The sequence below is a fragment of the Anas acuta genome, chromosome 3 (assembly GCF_963932015.1).
Source record: "Anas acuta chromosome 3, bAnaAcu1.1, whole genome shotgun sequence".
Classification (NCBI taxonomy): Eukaryota; Metazoa; Chordata; class Aves; order Anseriformes; family Anatidae; genus Anas; species Anas acuta.
In genome coordinates, this window is record NC_088981.1 from 28,388,716 (window position 1) to 28,405,474 (window position 16,759).

The 16,759-nt window shown below is 37.0% G+C and overlaps 1 protein-coding gene across 3 annotated transcripts in view; it reads right to left on the reverse strand.

The window, feature by feature from the left end:
• Positions 1-16,759, reverse strand: part of AKT3 (AKT serine/threonine kinase 3) — a 158,108-nt gene that overhangs the window by 85,774 nt on the left and 55,575 nt on the right. The window contains exon 2 of one of the 3 annotated variants that reach the window (XM_068676357.1): positions 7,363-7,438. The exons of the other annotated variants lie outside the window; for them this stretch is intronic. The gene's annotated coding sequence lies outside the window, so the exon portion shown is untranslated. The remainder of the gene's footprint in view (positions 1-7,362; positions 7,439-16,759) is intronic. 3 annotated transcript variants of the gene reach the window in all.

Below are 16,759 nucleotides of genomic sequence, written 5' to 3' on the forward strand. Positions count from 1 at the left end.
TTTCTTAAGTCTCTCTCTTGCTTATGGTTTTATAGTATCAAAGCACAAAATGCTACAGTATTCAGCTGCTTCTAAAAGGAGTTTTGTAGCTTTTAATAGTATTGAGATGTATTTGTACTAAGTGCAATTTAAAAAAAAAAAGTAGTCTCACAGGATTTTTGTATTGGTAAAAAAAAAACTTCAAGTTCTCAGTACTTTTAAATATTTATATTTTTTTATACAGAACTATCGGCACTAATTAGTAGACTGTATAACAGAAAACATAAGACTTTCCTTTTTTTTTGTCAAGTACTAGTAGACCAAAAGACCTTTTTTAGATGTTGCAAGTATTTTAAGAGTAGAACAAGCATACAAATATTTATCTATAAATTACACTGAAAAAGATAGCTGCGGCAGTAATGATTTAAATAGATGTACTTGGTAGAAATATATCTATTAAATAAGATAATAAAATGTAAATGATTTTTACATGTACCTATGTTGAATTAAACATCATCTTAATATTCCCTACTTACAACTTTTTGTATAACAGCCAACTCTAGTTTACGCAAGAAACCTCAAAACTTTCCATTGTTTGCAAAAAGAGTATGATAAGTTTGACAATAGTATTATCATTGAGTTGAGTTTCTTTGACAGATTACTGTGTTGTCAAAAACTGTCTTACCCCTCTTAAAGCTGGTATACTTCCTAGCATGTTTTTTCAAAGCAAACCGTCTCACTTTTACAACTGGCACATCACAATAATTTTAAAATAGCTCCTCTAAACTTTATGCTTGTCACTAGATATGCTCATAGCCTAAGACCTTATCAGGTGCCAAAAAACGAGCACTAATATCATTCATCTGAATTTTTTCCTCAAGCACACCATTAAGGTCAACATTTTCATTTTACCATTCAGCCCACATCATTTGCAAACAATCAGCCTGAGACACGTAGAAACATTCCTCAATATGCTTGAGCTGAAAGAACATTTTTGTTACCACTGTATGCTTCAGGATTTACTTAAAAACTCTTTGGGTGCATGAAATCATGATAAACAACGACACAGGATTGCCCAGAGTACCTTGAGCTTCACACCAGCCATGACACGACAGCAAATGGAACATTTCTGTAGAGAAGAACCAACAACCCAGGTAACGGGCAAAAAGCAATTCACCATCTGCAGTGCCACTGACCTGCGTCTAGATTCAGGTGCAGAAGTCAGTACTTGGGTAGGAAGCAGTCACACCTAAATTTTCAGTTGTAAACATAATCCAAAATTGACTTTTTCTGCTTAGACAAGATGATGGTAAGAGGAAACATGAAATGTTCCCATAAAAAGTTATTGTTATCAATGATCTAAGATGGAAGACTTAAGAAAATTGGGAGGGTGGGGAGGAAATCTTGGGGTTAAACAGTGGTTAGATTCATTCTGGTAATATTTAAGGCATATTGTGACTAACCAAAAATCCCTGATATATACTAGTAACTGGAAGACAATCTGCAATGCAGAGCTACAGTACACCTCAACCACTATTTCATTCTCCACTTTTCAATTCAATACAGATATCAGATTGCTGAATTTGCACATAATATTTAAGAAAAATAAATAAGGCTTACAAGTTCCCTTTTGCATTTTTAAACTAAATCATCTGGATAAGATATTGCTTTCCTTTAGCCTTTTGGGGCAAGCTTAATTTCCTTTCATGTTTGTATCCATTTTCATACTTCTTTCACATTATCCTGGAAACTCATATTGAAAAGCACTCACCAAACAAGAAATAAGAAAGGATTTTAGAGAAGGAAAGAAAACCATACTCCTATATAGTGATCCGATTTTTTATTATTTTTTATTTGGAACTGTCAAACAGGAAAATACACAAGTTATGGCTGACCAGCTCCTTGCCTTTGGAGAAAAAAAAAAAATTGAAAATAAGATCAACTGAAAGAGAAAATTAGTTGCTAATCTCATGCTAACCCCTAGCATTTATTTGTCTACTATATGCCAGACAATCACCGATTGGCAATGTCTGCATAAGAAAAGCTCAGGATGCAGTAGTAAGGGTATGCAATGTATCAGTCTTGAGGTAGACAAAGCTACGTAAGAACTTGTGTAGCACCTGTCCACCAAATGTCTGAGACTGAAATAACTGCGTTATTCTTTCTACTTCTCCAAGTACCAAATTTATCAAGACTTTTTTTTTTCTTTAAATCCACCACATGGAGAAATCAAAAGTTTTCTTTGCTGCAAGAAAAGGCTCTTTTTAGGAATAAACAACGGAAGGAGGGAAGATATTAAACTCCTGAACTAATTAACAGAAGTAAAGGAGGCGGTGGGGGACAATGATAATTAATATGTACCCTCCTCCTAACCAAATCTCCACATACATTCATTCTGTATATGCACACACAACAGCAGCATCATAAACCGTCTCAAGTTCTTGCCATTATTCAGTTCGACATCTGCACATGTTTATGCGTCTCTCCAAACAACCTCTTGAACACCCTGCTGGAGCTGTCATTTTTTTCTTCTCCCTATCTGGCAGATGGCAAGTCAACAATCGGCATCAACAGCAGCCGAATATCTCCCCCCTCCATCCGACCCCCCTAAACAGACACAATAATAACTTCTTTGTGCTTCCCCACAATGCAGCTGCTTAAACCATTTCGCTACAAGGCTGCTTTGCCTTAATAAAAAAAAAAAAAAAAAAAAAAAAAAAATCCCTTCTGTCAAGTCTAAAAAGCAGCATAATGTTAAGCAAGCTAAAGCCACAGCACAGCTGCAAACGGGCAGACACATTGACAGCTCCTCCCTTAACAAAGCCCTGTGAATTGAAGGGGGTTCATCTGAGGCTCACACAGTAATTAGTATAAAAAAGTCCGACAGCCTCTATTATGCTAGGAAAAAAAAACTGGACAGAACTGGGCTGCTGTTTTGCGTCAAGAGTTCTGCTGCAGAGTAGATAAATCATGTTGGGTTTTTTTCCTCTCTTTTTAAAGACAGTAATAAGGAGGATGAGAGAAGCTAATTTGAAAACTTGGACACAGTAATTGTACCATATGGTGAGCATTTATCCCTTCTGAAATACACGCTAACAGTCACTTACATGCACAGTGCTTTGTTTTACAGTTGTTATTCTCTCTACCATATTCATAAAATGGATCTGAATATCCGATACTCCAGAGAAGTTGTGTGTAATTAGCAACAAAACTGCCTGAGCTTAATATATTGGCCTACCGTAGCAATCTAGTTAATTGCAGAAAATCCCATGCCCCCAAATTTAAATAGTGTCCACTTCAAGGATATTTTTTTTTTATTTCTGTCAAACTGGCTAAATATCATACATAATAAGGTTCAGAGAAGTAATTTATTGACACCAGTACTCCTTGATACAGTTGACTCTAAAATGCACAAGCAGGACACATTTCCCTTGTCATCCATGTAGGAGAAGAGAGAGGAATTAATTCAAGAAGCATTTAAGGGAAACCCCAAAACACTTAAGTTCCATCCTACTTGGTAAAGGAATTGCTCCATAAACTTAACATGCTGAAACTAAACTTCAGAGTGTGGCATGGCAGGGAGACATAGATTTCAAGTCCACCCCCCCGTTTTCGTCCCCTATTTTCTTCCTGATCGTATTTTCCAGTATTTTTGTTAGTAATTCAAACACTTCATTCACAAGAATCTTCAAAATCATGAAAATATACCATTCAACCCTCTGGGTCTGCTCACTCTTTGCCACACACTTCCACCTTTTCACCCTGCTTATGCCACCAAATCAGATGGAAAGCACAGAAGATAAGGAACCAGCTGAACTAAGCTGGGAAAATGTAGGTTTCTTTATTTAAAGAAAACGCTGTATTTCAGTGGCAAGACCAATAAATCTTAGAGGTGCTGTTTATAGAAAATGAAATGTAGTGAACTTCCAAGCAAGGAAAATAAAATTTGCAGAAGAAAAGACGCAAATTTGATGAAAAATTAACCAGACACAAAGTCTGCAACTGAGGATCCTGGTATTTGCAAAGAACCAGAAGGGTGTCTTTCTATTAGCCTTCACCTCAGAAGACAACAACAGAAATCTTCTTTGTGCCTTTCCAGGTAACAGACAAATATTTTCACTGCCTCTAGATCAAAAATGAGGTATTTGAGCAGCTTGCTAGGGGCTAAGGTGTCTTAGGGCAATGAACAGAGAAGAACTCCCTCCCCCAAAGAAGAACCAAAAACCGAAATTTCAAGTCAATTGGCTGGATGGTAATCTAAGAAAACTGTTTATAATTCTGTTTTTAATCATACTCTTAACTAATGCAAACTGACAGAAGATAAACAAAGCAGCACTGCCTTTCAGTAGAAAAATCATGCCCATCGTACCTAAGGGATTTCTTCTAAAACGTCAAGAAAATAAAATGGACAAAGACTAACTGACACAATTTATTTCAACTTCTAAAAAGCATTTAATAAGTCTAAAGAAACAGTAGCTCTGTGGAGAAGAAAAAAAAAAGCTGTGTGGTAAAACAAAATAGAAATGGGAAACTGGGTAAAAGAAAGACGGCTAAGCAGGATCATATGGTCAAACTTCAATTACTAATGCTCTATAGTTCTTTTATAGGAACATTTTTAGTTAATATGTACATCAGTGACCTGGAATCACCACTGTACGTACTGCAAGGCAGTAAAACTGTTCAAGACTACTAAGAATGTGAAGCATTTCTGAGTGGCAATGCTATTCCAGTGAGCTGAGATGAAAAGCACTGAAGAATTACTGAAATTAATAAATACAGGAACAATCTTCAATACTCATACAAGGTGTATAGTTTTAAATTAACCACCAATTAATGTAACCATTGCTTAAGTGTGCAGCTTTGTAAAGAAAGAATATCAAATGTTATCATTTTAAAGGTACACAATTTTAGGAACACTGAAAATATTATCATTTCATGATAAACAATTACAGTTCTGCTGACTATATTTAAAAATAATAATAATTACAAGAGAACTGAAGGGCTTCAGAGACAAAATACACCAAAACCAACCAAACAAAAAAATCACCGGAGTTACAGAGGAGAGGAGAGAATGACTAGATTAGGCTTCACTTTCAAAGAAAGGTCTATGGCTATAGGATTTAATGTTACAAATGACCAACAGCAGAATACCAGTTATCTGAAAAGAACGAATTTTCAGAAGGGTTCAAGAGCGGATTTTCAAGCATCCAGCACCTACAGTTACAGCTGAAGTCTGCACCATTACAATGCAGCCACTCTGCCACCAATTCAGCACCCAGTATCTCTTCGCACCTTTAGAAAAATCAAGCCTCTCCTTCAGTGCTGTAAGGAATCTTCAAACTCGTGTGGACACTTTTTTTTTTTGAAAGGAAGTCTCACGTTGAGGAAATTGGAGTAAACATTCGACAGAGGCAGATTGTTCCTTTTAACTGCGATGTATTTCTGTCCTATCGCGAATCTGCTACTCAGCCAGACAGTGCTGACAGCAAATGAAAGTCCCAGTCCTTGGCCACTTTGGGTCATTTTATGTGCAACCTACCACAAGCACAATGTGCTTGGGATAGCAAGGAATATGTGTGAAGGAAGTGTGCTGTGCACCCCATGTCCCACTTCACTGTGTCAGCTGAGCCAGCCCATGCAGCTGAGACACAGCTACAAAATCATCTCACCAGAAGCACACCCAAAAAAAAAAAAAAAAAAAAAAAAAAAAAAGTTTTGACCTATTTCAGCTCACTGTATAACGAGTATTTGCACAAAGGAGAAACAGGGGAACAATAGGCTGGAGGCATGAAAGATGCAAGGGAAAAGAGGCATCAGTATGAACTTCTGAAAGATTAATGATTTATTGGAGTGCTGGTCTACCATGTGACCACGTGATTGCAATTCTTGTTTTCCAGTTAAGCTACAAAAGCAGGTTTGAATGATTCAAATTTCTAAGATCAACTGCATCATTAAGCAATGATGCTACCGCTGACACAATGTTAATCCAAGAAATTCCCTAATACAACTTCACATTTTATATAAACAAAGTATATTCTGACCTGTGTCAGAATATATCCTGACCTGTGTCAGAATATATCCTGACAACCTTATTCATACATGTATATACAAAAATTATAGATAAAAAATTTTGTTAGCTTTAAAGAGTATGCACGAATCCTTCTACTCAGGCAAATAACTGAAAATTCACTTAAAATTCTCAATGTGAAAAATCACTTGAAATAAAGTACTTTGACATGTATTTGTGAAGTAGCAATTACAATTTAATGATGTCAACAAAATCTTAGCAACACAGAGATCCCAGTGCAAATTGATATTTTGAGTTAGCCATGCAGTAATTCCTATACTAGAAACAGCACAAAGAAGATGAGAACTTGGTCAGTAACGTATTTTCTTAAACTTGCAGACTATAATTAATGCAATCGAAACTATATGTATATAAAAAAAAAAAAAACTCCAGTTTTTAACCACAGGATTCTACATATTTCTAAAATATTTTACTGCCTTAGAATGAATAAAACTGCTCCTAACACCCACATATGAATCACAATACAGTTTAATTTTAATATACATATTTTACAATATTTTATCTTGCATGATTTTGTTATATTACAATTGGAATAAAGGTTCAGGCAAGTGAAATACTTGTAAAGGCTTAGTTTTTCCACTTCTCTGAATTAAAAGAAAGCTTTGCTCGTGAGCAGAAATGTGAAATTCTTGAACCTGCAGTTTTACTAGTACAAAAATTTTGCCTCATTTTCAAACACTCTTTTTGAACGTTTTAAAAACAGAGCTTTTAACTAGGAACCCCCAAATTCCAGCCCCAAGGTGGAACTGAAAAATGATTGACCTAGGTAAGACACACAAATTTAACTAACCAAATGTGGTAAACTCAGGATAATGTTTGTTACTGTTTTTCACTAGCATGCACATCTTGTGGTTTCTCTACTACAAGTATACATTTTTTTCTAATCTGAATTACTGAACGGTTTTTACTGATTTAGCCTCCAAAATAATTTTGACACTAAGGGTAATCTAATATTTTATCAGACAACCTGAAATAGATCCCGGCAAACTCAAATTATTTTATTCAATGCCAAAGGCAAACTTTATACAAGAGAAAACTGTGATAATCTCTTCCTAAAACTGGCCTTCCTGAAATTCAGACTGATTATATACAGTTATTAACTGACACCAAATATTTAACATTTGTGACACCAAAATAATAGGGATCAATAAGGAACTGTAATCTTCCAAAATATATTTGCATTAATATTAAATTAACAAAACCAATTTGGTATGGTTTTAGTGGATTTTTTTTTCCTCTAGAAAGCAAATAGCACAATTTTCTAATTAATAAAAACAAAATGGAAACTGACTTACAACACTGACTTCAAAATCCTTGTGATAGTCTGTACTGGTGATGTCACAAATGCTGTCACATCTGAGCGGGTATTGTCTGTAGAAGGTTCAGAAACGTCCATTTTAATCAAAACATTTATTAGAGGTAGTTGTGTATTTTGTTTTTATTTTAATGAATTACAGAGTTCTCTAAAGAATCATGGTTGCAGCTCCCTTTAAAAAATAGTAGATTAAATAGTCTATGTATCTGAAATACACTATCAGGATCTGATCTATAATGGATGTAGAAAATCATGTAAGAGTGAGGGGAAACCTATACTTTATGCTTCCATCAGGCTTTAATAATGATGTTCACATAACATTGATGTAACATTCACATCTTCTCCTTTGCTTGAAACGTCCTACAAATTTTAACTTCCTCAGAGTACTAAAATGCCAATGATAAAGTATTATAAACCTTTCAACTTCATTGTACTTTGGAGAAAAATATTTTCTTCTATTTTCCCCACTCCAAAACACTAACTACTCAATTACTTTTCTTACATCTGGGTGTTAACAGAGCACCTGAGTCAAGAAATACTCACTTTAGTGGTCAGTCCAAACACCCAGAAAAAAAATTTAGAGGCAGAGTTTTAAAAAGATGGGGATATTTGTTCACTTAGATTAAGGTTTTAGGCATCTGAAAAAAAAAAACTTGCTTCTCTCCCTTTTCCCTGTGCAGCTGGGAAACATGGCACCACCAGAAGTGCCATGCTGCCCTTTGGGAATGGATTCCAACTGTGCAGGTGCCTGAAGAACTCGTAAACATTCACCTTGGTATGTAGAGAACAGAAATAGTAAGATTCATTTGATACAAGCCACCTATATTCTATAAGCATTTTTACATGACCCCAGTAAACTTCATCAAATGAAGAAAAAGCCTTGCCAAGAAAAGCTTGCAAGTGAGAAAAAGAGATTTAGATACAGAACTTCTTAAAACATCTTTTAAAATTTTGTATTTATGAGTTAAAAACTGGAACAAATGACGACGGAATAAATCTATTCTTCTACCTAGTATTTCAAAGAGAAACAAATCTAATACCAGAATTAGGTATGAGGACATATGGGCAGTCTATCACCTGACTACCAAACAACCGTACTAAAGCTCACACATGTTTGTTAATCCCAAGAGGTAAAACGTTGCTTTGTCTTCTGGGGGTCGTGCTGCAGATGAGTGCCCGTTATGATGCTGATGCATTTTTCTGTGCTAAGATCCCAAGGGAATTTGAGTTCACCATCAGTGAAACAGACAGAATTTTTTCATCTCCTCTGTCCTAAAAGTCTTCCATTTTTTTGTTTATCAAGTGTGCATGTAAGAATAGCAAGTAGCAGCAGCACAGCTGAAACAGTTTCAACAAAAGCTTGTCTTCTGACTGCCTACACTTTAATTCAGTTAAATTTTATACCAAGACTATTTAGTTTTCAGTGACAGCTTGATCTTGTACCAACAGATCACATGTTTGATAGGGAATGACTGAAATTTAGTGACATGATTATTGGTTACAGACAGCAAGCCCTCTCCAGACAATCTGAGATGATTAAGGGGAGGGCCATTTCCCAGAGATCTGGCTACTCTCTGATGTACTTTTTATCTCTGTACGGAGCAGAATAAGGTCGGACCAAGTGATCAAGAATGAGTAAACTATAGAAACACTCTGGCCCCCTAGAAGCTTTCATTCTCTTGAAATAAGTCTGTTCGCAGATTCCTCCAGTTCCAACCATACCCCTCAGAGAAGTGCAGATGCTGTTTTTGTAGGGTTTGGCGTGTGTTTTTTTCCTCACCCTTTGGATCCTGCAGCCCATTGGTTTTACTGATCTGATATACCAGTTGTGCAGCTCACTTGTACAACAGGAAGAAAAAAGGGGGGGGGAGAGAAGAGGGAGAAGGTGGGGGATATCAAATGGGGAGGTGAGAGAAGGAATAGGACAGTGTCCCATCAAATCATATCACTGACCCCATCAGCCTGGAAGTCATGTTCTTACTGGAATCTGCATGAAGTGGCCACAGGCATGCGTTCCAGACAGGGTTTAGCTCAACCTCCTCCTTCATTCATTAGCAGCATCTGCTAGATACGATGAAGAGTAGAAAGAAAACCTCTGGATACTGTTCTAAAAATTTCCCCCTCTCTCTGGCACATTAGGCATCTGTTTAAATGCTGTATTCATGTGGGTAACAAGTAGGACGGCTGCATGACTATTTATTGTTATTTGTACATGCACCAAAGCACAAGACATGTATCTTCTTACTGTGGCCTCTGTTTGCAAAAGGGTGATCGTGCTGCCCAGTTGCATCCTTTACACACGTTTGCTCCTTATGGTAGGAAAAGTGCAGAAACAGTAATAACCTCTGCCTTCATTCAAGGAGAATGAACAGTGGCTTAAATGAAACTTTTAGTCTCTCTCTCTCTCTCTCTCTCAAAATCTGTATTTGTGTTACCACCAACACAACGTTTTAATTCTTAACCCAGCAACACTCCGCACACTACAGGAAGTAACACTGCATTGTCGTTAAACACCGCCAATTACATAATTTAGCAAACGAATATTAAGAAATTACTTGATTATCACAAACACATGCCGTCATGGAGAAAAGTACAAAGGATCAATGGGCTTAACTCAGTGGAACAGAAAGCAGAGAAGCACAGCAAGGGAAGTATGTAGACACTACATTCATTGAGAGACCTCTAACTAACAATAATATTGAGCACAAAGGCACTAAACTGATTCCAAAAGCAGTACCCAGCCAAGAAGGACTATGAAACTCACTAGGAACTACAGTAAATTTATTTTTTAATATTGACACAGTGCGTGTCAACAGGCACCTCAGCAAAGAGCAACTGGATCTGAATAATATTCTGAACAGGTCTCGGACAAATTCTTAACAAGCTCATGTTTCATTACCACCCTGAATTTCTTGTGCTCAAACCTGTATAGGACACTCTGTGATTTTTACTCATGGTATCATATATTTTAAGACAAAAAAGAATATCTGATCATTTCAGTCTAACCTCTTCATGAAAACAACAGGCTAAAGATTTTCTCTGTTATGTATATATTGGTAATGTTGGTTCTCTAAGTGCGTATCTCATGCACTATCTTGTTTTGATGCTGTCAAAACACTTTCCTTAGTATTTTTCCAGTCTTCCTCATAGTCACCCGCATCTTCATTCTGAATACATCTGGATTCAACACTCAGTCATGCGGTCCCAATATCCTTACCCTGCTACATTAGAGAGCTCTTTGCCCCATTCTTATGTCCAAGCAATTGGATACTTCTCAATATCTGCACAGGTTTCCTCACTCTTATGCTCTAAAGCAATTCTCTCAACACTGAAAACAATCTTTCCTCTCTACTATTTTTTTCCCAGATTTAAATATTCATTTTAATATTAAATATTAAAAGAGAAACTGGAACGGAACTCCAATCAGCTGGGAAAAAGCCAGCACATTGGCTATGAAAGAAAAGCCTGCCTCACCGACCTGATGGTGTTCAATAAGGAGGTGATAAACATGAGGGTAAAAGGCACCCAGTAGGCATAATGTGTTTAATGAGGTTCCTCCCCAAATACAGTTAAAGAAACTACATTGCACAGGACTGGTGGAGGGTTTTTTTATACAGTCTGAAAATTGGCTAAGGAACAGGAAACAAAACATAAGGCTTAACGGCCTCTTTTCAGCATGAGAAAGACAGACAGTAGGTCCCACAGGGATCCATGCTGGGATCATTTTTATTCAACATCTTAATCAATGGACGTTGGTATGATCCATGAACTCTTAAAGTTTACAGGTAACATCATGCTGTAGTAGTCAGTCAAATATCATGTCAATGGCATGAAACAAAAAAGAAAAAGAAGGACCTCACAAAATTGAGCTGGCAAAGGTGAAAATGAACAGCAGGTATAAAATGTGGGATAATGTATATATAAAAAAATAATCTAAACCATGCATCGCAACATTTATCTTAGAATGAGGAAGTACAGTTTAGGAGAGTCCTGGAGTCAGTGCTGACAGCTTTATGAAATCATAAGTTCGTGTACAGCAGCAGCCAAAAAAAAAAAAAAAAAAAAAAAAAAAAAGAAGCTGACAAAATGTTGGGCATTTCAAAAAGGATACTGTGAAGAGAACGGATGTCATTTTGCTGACACAGAAAACACTGCTGTGCCCACATCTTCATTAACCTGCACAGTCTGGTCTCCACATCTCATGAAGGATATGAAGGATGCAGTGCAATTGCAAAAAAAAAAAAAAAAATAGACATAGAGAGAAGGACAACCAAAAGGATCCAGGGGATGGAGCAGCTGCCTTTTCTAAGAGAGGATTAAGAAGCAGGGACTTCTCAGTTCAGAGAGGAGATGTTTGAGGGGTTATGGCTGACATTTACAAAATCAAAAGGCCATAAATAAGTGCAGAGTTGTCATTCACCCAATACCACAATACAAGAACTAGGGCACCTGGCAAAGCTACCAGGAGATACACTGAAAATGTGGAAGAAAAGCTTTTATGGAAGCCTTTTTTTTTAAATGTACTTCTGAAACTTACTGCCACAGGGAGCTGCAGAGCCAGACTGCATTGGGATGTTCAAAAAGTTTAAATTCATGGACAACGGATTCATACATGGATACTACACAGATGACACAGGGATGTACATTACTAATACAACAGTTCTGGACACTGAGAAAATGCAAGGGGAATGAATGGCAAGAACATAGCCAAGTTTTCAGGCTCTCCTTGAACAGCATCTCCTTTGCTACAGGCAGATTACTGGGCTAGATGGGACAGTGGTATGACTCAGATACAGTTTGACCATTTCTTATTTTATTTTTACTCTCTGCTGTAACATGAAGAACAGATGTGATCACTTCCTCTTTTTCATTTAGCTTCAGTAATTACAATTCATTCAACCTATACTCATAAAAGACTGATCACTCTCATTGCTGGTCTCTGTTAATAGTCTTTATGATCTTGAACTGCAGCACCCAGAAATGGACACAGTTGACAACTGAGACTTAAAGTGCTCAGTGGAGCTGAAAGATGTTTCTCACAGGCTCTGAAACTGTGTATGCATGCCTGCGTTTGCCTTCTTCGGAACACTGAGATACTATTATTATCCAGACTGTGACCCATGGTACCTACTGGTACCTCTTCTTTCTGAAGCACTTGTTCTCCATCTGTTCTTTTGTAAAGTTGATCATTCTAGTGTTTGTGTCAAACTTGCTCCCCCGAATAGCTTCTAGCTCCTCACAACCACATCTCGACATTATTGATGTTCTAAATACCAATCCTATCTTCCAACACACCTGCAGTCCCTTTTACCTTGGAGGCACCTGAAGACATTAATAACCATTCTCTTCTCCATTAAGCACCTCAGCAATGAAAGTACTGCCTAGGCAGAATGCATGACAGAGCCTAGCAGATTTCTATTCCATATTTACTTCAATTTTGATAGAGAGCATTTAATAAATGCTCAGCACAGTTGTTGTGTTTTTTTAAACCATTTTTGCTGCTAGAAACAAAGCTCAGTTATTTCATTTAATCGCTGCATCTCATTTCCTTATGAAAATGTTATTCACAGATATCAGAAGCATAACTAAATCCAAGATACAACATCCCAAGCTTCTCTCCTATGCACAAAAATTGCTACCTTGTCAGTAAAAGGAAATTTGATTAGTTTGATGCAATTTAACCTTGCCAAACCCACAGTGACTCATCTCATTATTTTTTAGATGTTCATAAATAGTCTACTTATTCTAGTATTTTCCTTTCTGTTAAATCGATGTCAAGCATTTTGCCCTATTAAAACACATTTTGTTTGAACATAAAATACACGAAAAGCAATCCGGATAACTTTCATGGTGTTATTTATTATATTAGTCTGTGATCTCTAAATGTTATCATAGACGATTTCGTAATTGTTTTCTTAAGTGCTGAACCTGCCAAAGAGAGACAGGTGTAAAACTGATCGCTGCAGGATACAAATAGAGTATCATCGCATACCTTCATCTCCCAAATTTTTACACATACCTTCCAGTCTGACTTCAGGCAGAAAGTGAGTTGTATAGGAATACCAAAGAAAAAGAGGGAATCCAGCTTACCATCATAAAAATATGAAAGAAGAAACAAAAAACCCAGTCCAGTCTCAAAAGAGGCAAAGTATTTACTGGAAGTCTTACTCCTTTGTGTACAAGAGGCCTCATGACCGATCTTTAACTCTGACATGAACACATCACGGTAAGAGTGTTCCAGAATAATGGCATAATTAACTCAAAATGCCCACTGCAAATATAAAAGAAAAACACCTTCAAATATTCAACAAATAGCACCTTGCCACAACTATTGTTATCTGCTGCTGCCAATCAGTATTGTTATGGTTGTACAAAGACTCCAGTGCACCAGACTGTCGCTAATTATGTATATTCAAGTGATTAGCAAGCACTTGTTGCCTCGTTCACACCACCCTCCAAACAGCAGCCTTTGAGAGGAGAATAGACTGCAAATTTATTGAGAGAACACTGTTAATCCTTTGGGGAGAATGTAAATGTAAACAGGACTACTCTACATCAAGGTGCTTTGACAACAAAAATCATCTGCATAAACACATGCTCAACAACAAACAGGTGTTCTATTTCACAACTAGCGCCCATTTGATGCTTTCAAGTAAGCATTATGCACAAACTGTTAGAAGTACTTTGAAACCAGCTGCAATTACTATAATTAGCTGTTTTCCTACACTTTGGGTATTTTTTTTTCCTGTACCTGTTCAGTATTGTGTTGGTTGCAATCTGCAAGCTCAAGTGAAACTGAGGTTCTAGCCTCTTGTTTAAAGATTACTATCCTTTCAGTTCAGCATGAACTATGATAAGTTCATATTTATCATTAAAGTGCCACCAGTTATAAGATGATGTTTGCATAAAATAACTTAGCAGTCCTACAAATGTCAGGTCACTCATGTAACACTCATCATGAGTAGGAAAACAAGGACAACTGCCAAAATAGCACCATAAAAATAGTAAGCCTTCAATGTTCAGGATTTCCCTTTTTAACAGAAATGTTCCCAGGAACTAACAAGATTTATTTTTAATAACAAGAACTTTACCTCTAGTTTTATCAGACAATGGGTGGTGAGAAGTCCTGATTGTAGACAGCTAACTCCTCAGAACATGCTTCAAGTAAATGTTTAAAATAATTATCTAGAGAGAAATCACGTGCTTCCTTCTCTTTAATGAAGAAAAAAATAATACATACAAAGCACCTCTACGTGTTATAATAATTATTTAAATAATTATTTAAGTATCTGACCATTCCTGCCTCAGCCTTTCATGGCATCTGCATAGCCTTCAGTTTTCAGCAGTTCCAAATTTTCTGCCACAGTGATGCATTTCTACAGGTGAGTTCAACACGAACGATGAATAAATCTAGTTGCCTCATCTCCAAAGTCAAATCCTAATGTGCTAATTTCATAAGCTTGGCTGTGCCACCTATAGATAGCTAAAATCTGATTCTCCTACCCTATGATTTGCCAGATTTTAACGACTGAACAGAATAATTCCATATTCAGCATCTGCTGAGGGATGATTTTTTTTCACAAATGAAAAGCTTAGCAAGCAAAGACTGGGACTGCCCAGGGAGTAAGAACACAGCTGGGAAGAAGGGCTAAAGATGATAAATACACAGTACTAAGATAAGGACAGGCTACAGGAGACTGAAAGAAAGAGTCTCTTTCACCTTGTGTGAAACAGGCAGGAAAATCTGTCATCATCAGAATGCAGCACCTTTCCAAGTCAGGAAGACAGCCTTCTGTTGACAAGTTAATTTGACATCCTCCACCAATATCAAAATATACCTGAGGTCCCTCTAATGCTTCTCCATCTGTAATAGAGAAGTTCTATTTTGGGGATGTCCACAATGGGTGATCTACAGAGTTCTATAATTTTTTCTACAATGTCCACTGTTTTCATTCCAGCAGCGTCTGCTCAGCTGGAAATGATACAATAGCTTCAGCTCATTTGGGCCAGCCAAGCAATACGACACCGTACTCATAGCAGTTATTCCCTAAGAGAACAAAAGAACGAGTAAAGATATTAACAAATGTTGTAATATCACAAGACCTCCCACAAAAATGCAGGGAGCATCGTATGTCTGGAAAATTCCAGGCAAAACTAATTTTGGGGGTTCTTCCAGAGACACATCACCCTTTGATTAGCCCAAACAGAGGACAACAAGCCAACCATGGCTTGCAGTTGGCCCATTAGCTCATATGGCACGCATTGAAAATCTACCCTAAATCACTAAATCTACAGCTTATGTATTTAAATGCAAAGGAACACCAGAGAATGTTGTCTTGCATTAATGTAATCTTTGTGATTTGTATTCCTAGTTCTTACACTGCAATCGAAAACCAAATTTCACAATGCAGTCACAGCTTGCCACCGAAAAAATGCAACCACTCCATAGCACCAACCATTCTTTTGACCTGCAGTCAGGTAATCCGAGGAGCTAGACCAGGAGAAAGGAAGCAATTACATCTTTCTGTTTCAGGGCATTTTTTTTCTGCTGGTTTAATATGTTGCTCCAACACTGCTTGCTTAGATGAACACTGCTGGTAGGGCAAAAGATATTGCAGAAATGCATATGCAAAGGTTGCAGTGAGCAGCCCACTCCCTCCCGTTCTAAAGAGAACCACATATTAGTTTAGCTAATCTATTGTAATCTGTCTCATTATATGAACAGATATGTAATGATTTAAAACAGCCCATTTTTACTTCAAAATCTGAAGGGCTAAGAGTTAGTAATTTGTTGCAGAATTTCTAATGGGAATGGTAACTTCTACAGTCACCACAAGAAGGGGTTGGAAGGGGCAAATGAACAGCTGTGGGATGCTTAAACAGCTCTAAATAGATGTGCGAATATAGTTCAGTTATTGTCAAATAAGTCAACTATATGCTAAGCAAAATATACAGCTATAAGGATGTTTACTGCTCATTCATGTCATCGTCACCACACATAAAGATACATGCAGACACGTCCACTTTGGTTTGTTTGCTTAAGACTCTCTGCTAGACACAAAGGGAACTAATTAAGAGAAATAACTGTATTGAATCCAAACATAAGGAGGGGTATAAGAGCCTGGTATCCTATTTACACACACAAGTGTGTACGGTTTCTGGGTTTCAAGTGAAAACGTGAGAGAGAAAAAAAAGAATAGTATATAATGGAAAGTTTCTGTAGAGGTCACTATAAGTATTTGCACATTGTTTGATATTAAAGTTGTATAAACTAGCAACATCCTGAAAAATTTATGCATGTGCTTACATTTACAGGATATATATTTAAGCATGCATACGAGATCAATATGAAATCACTCCGAAGAAACACTCTGAAA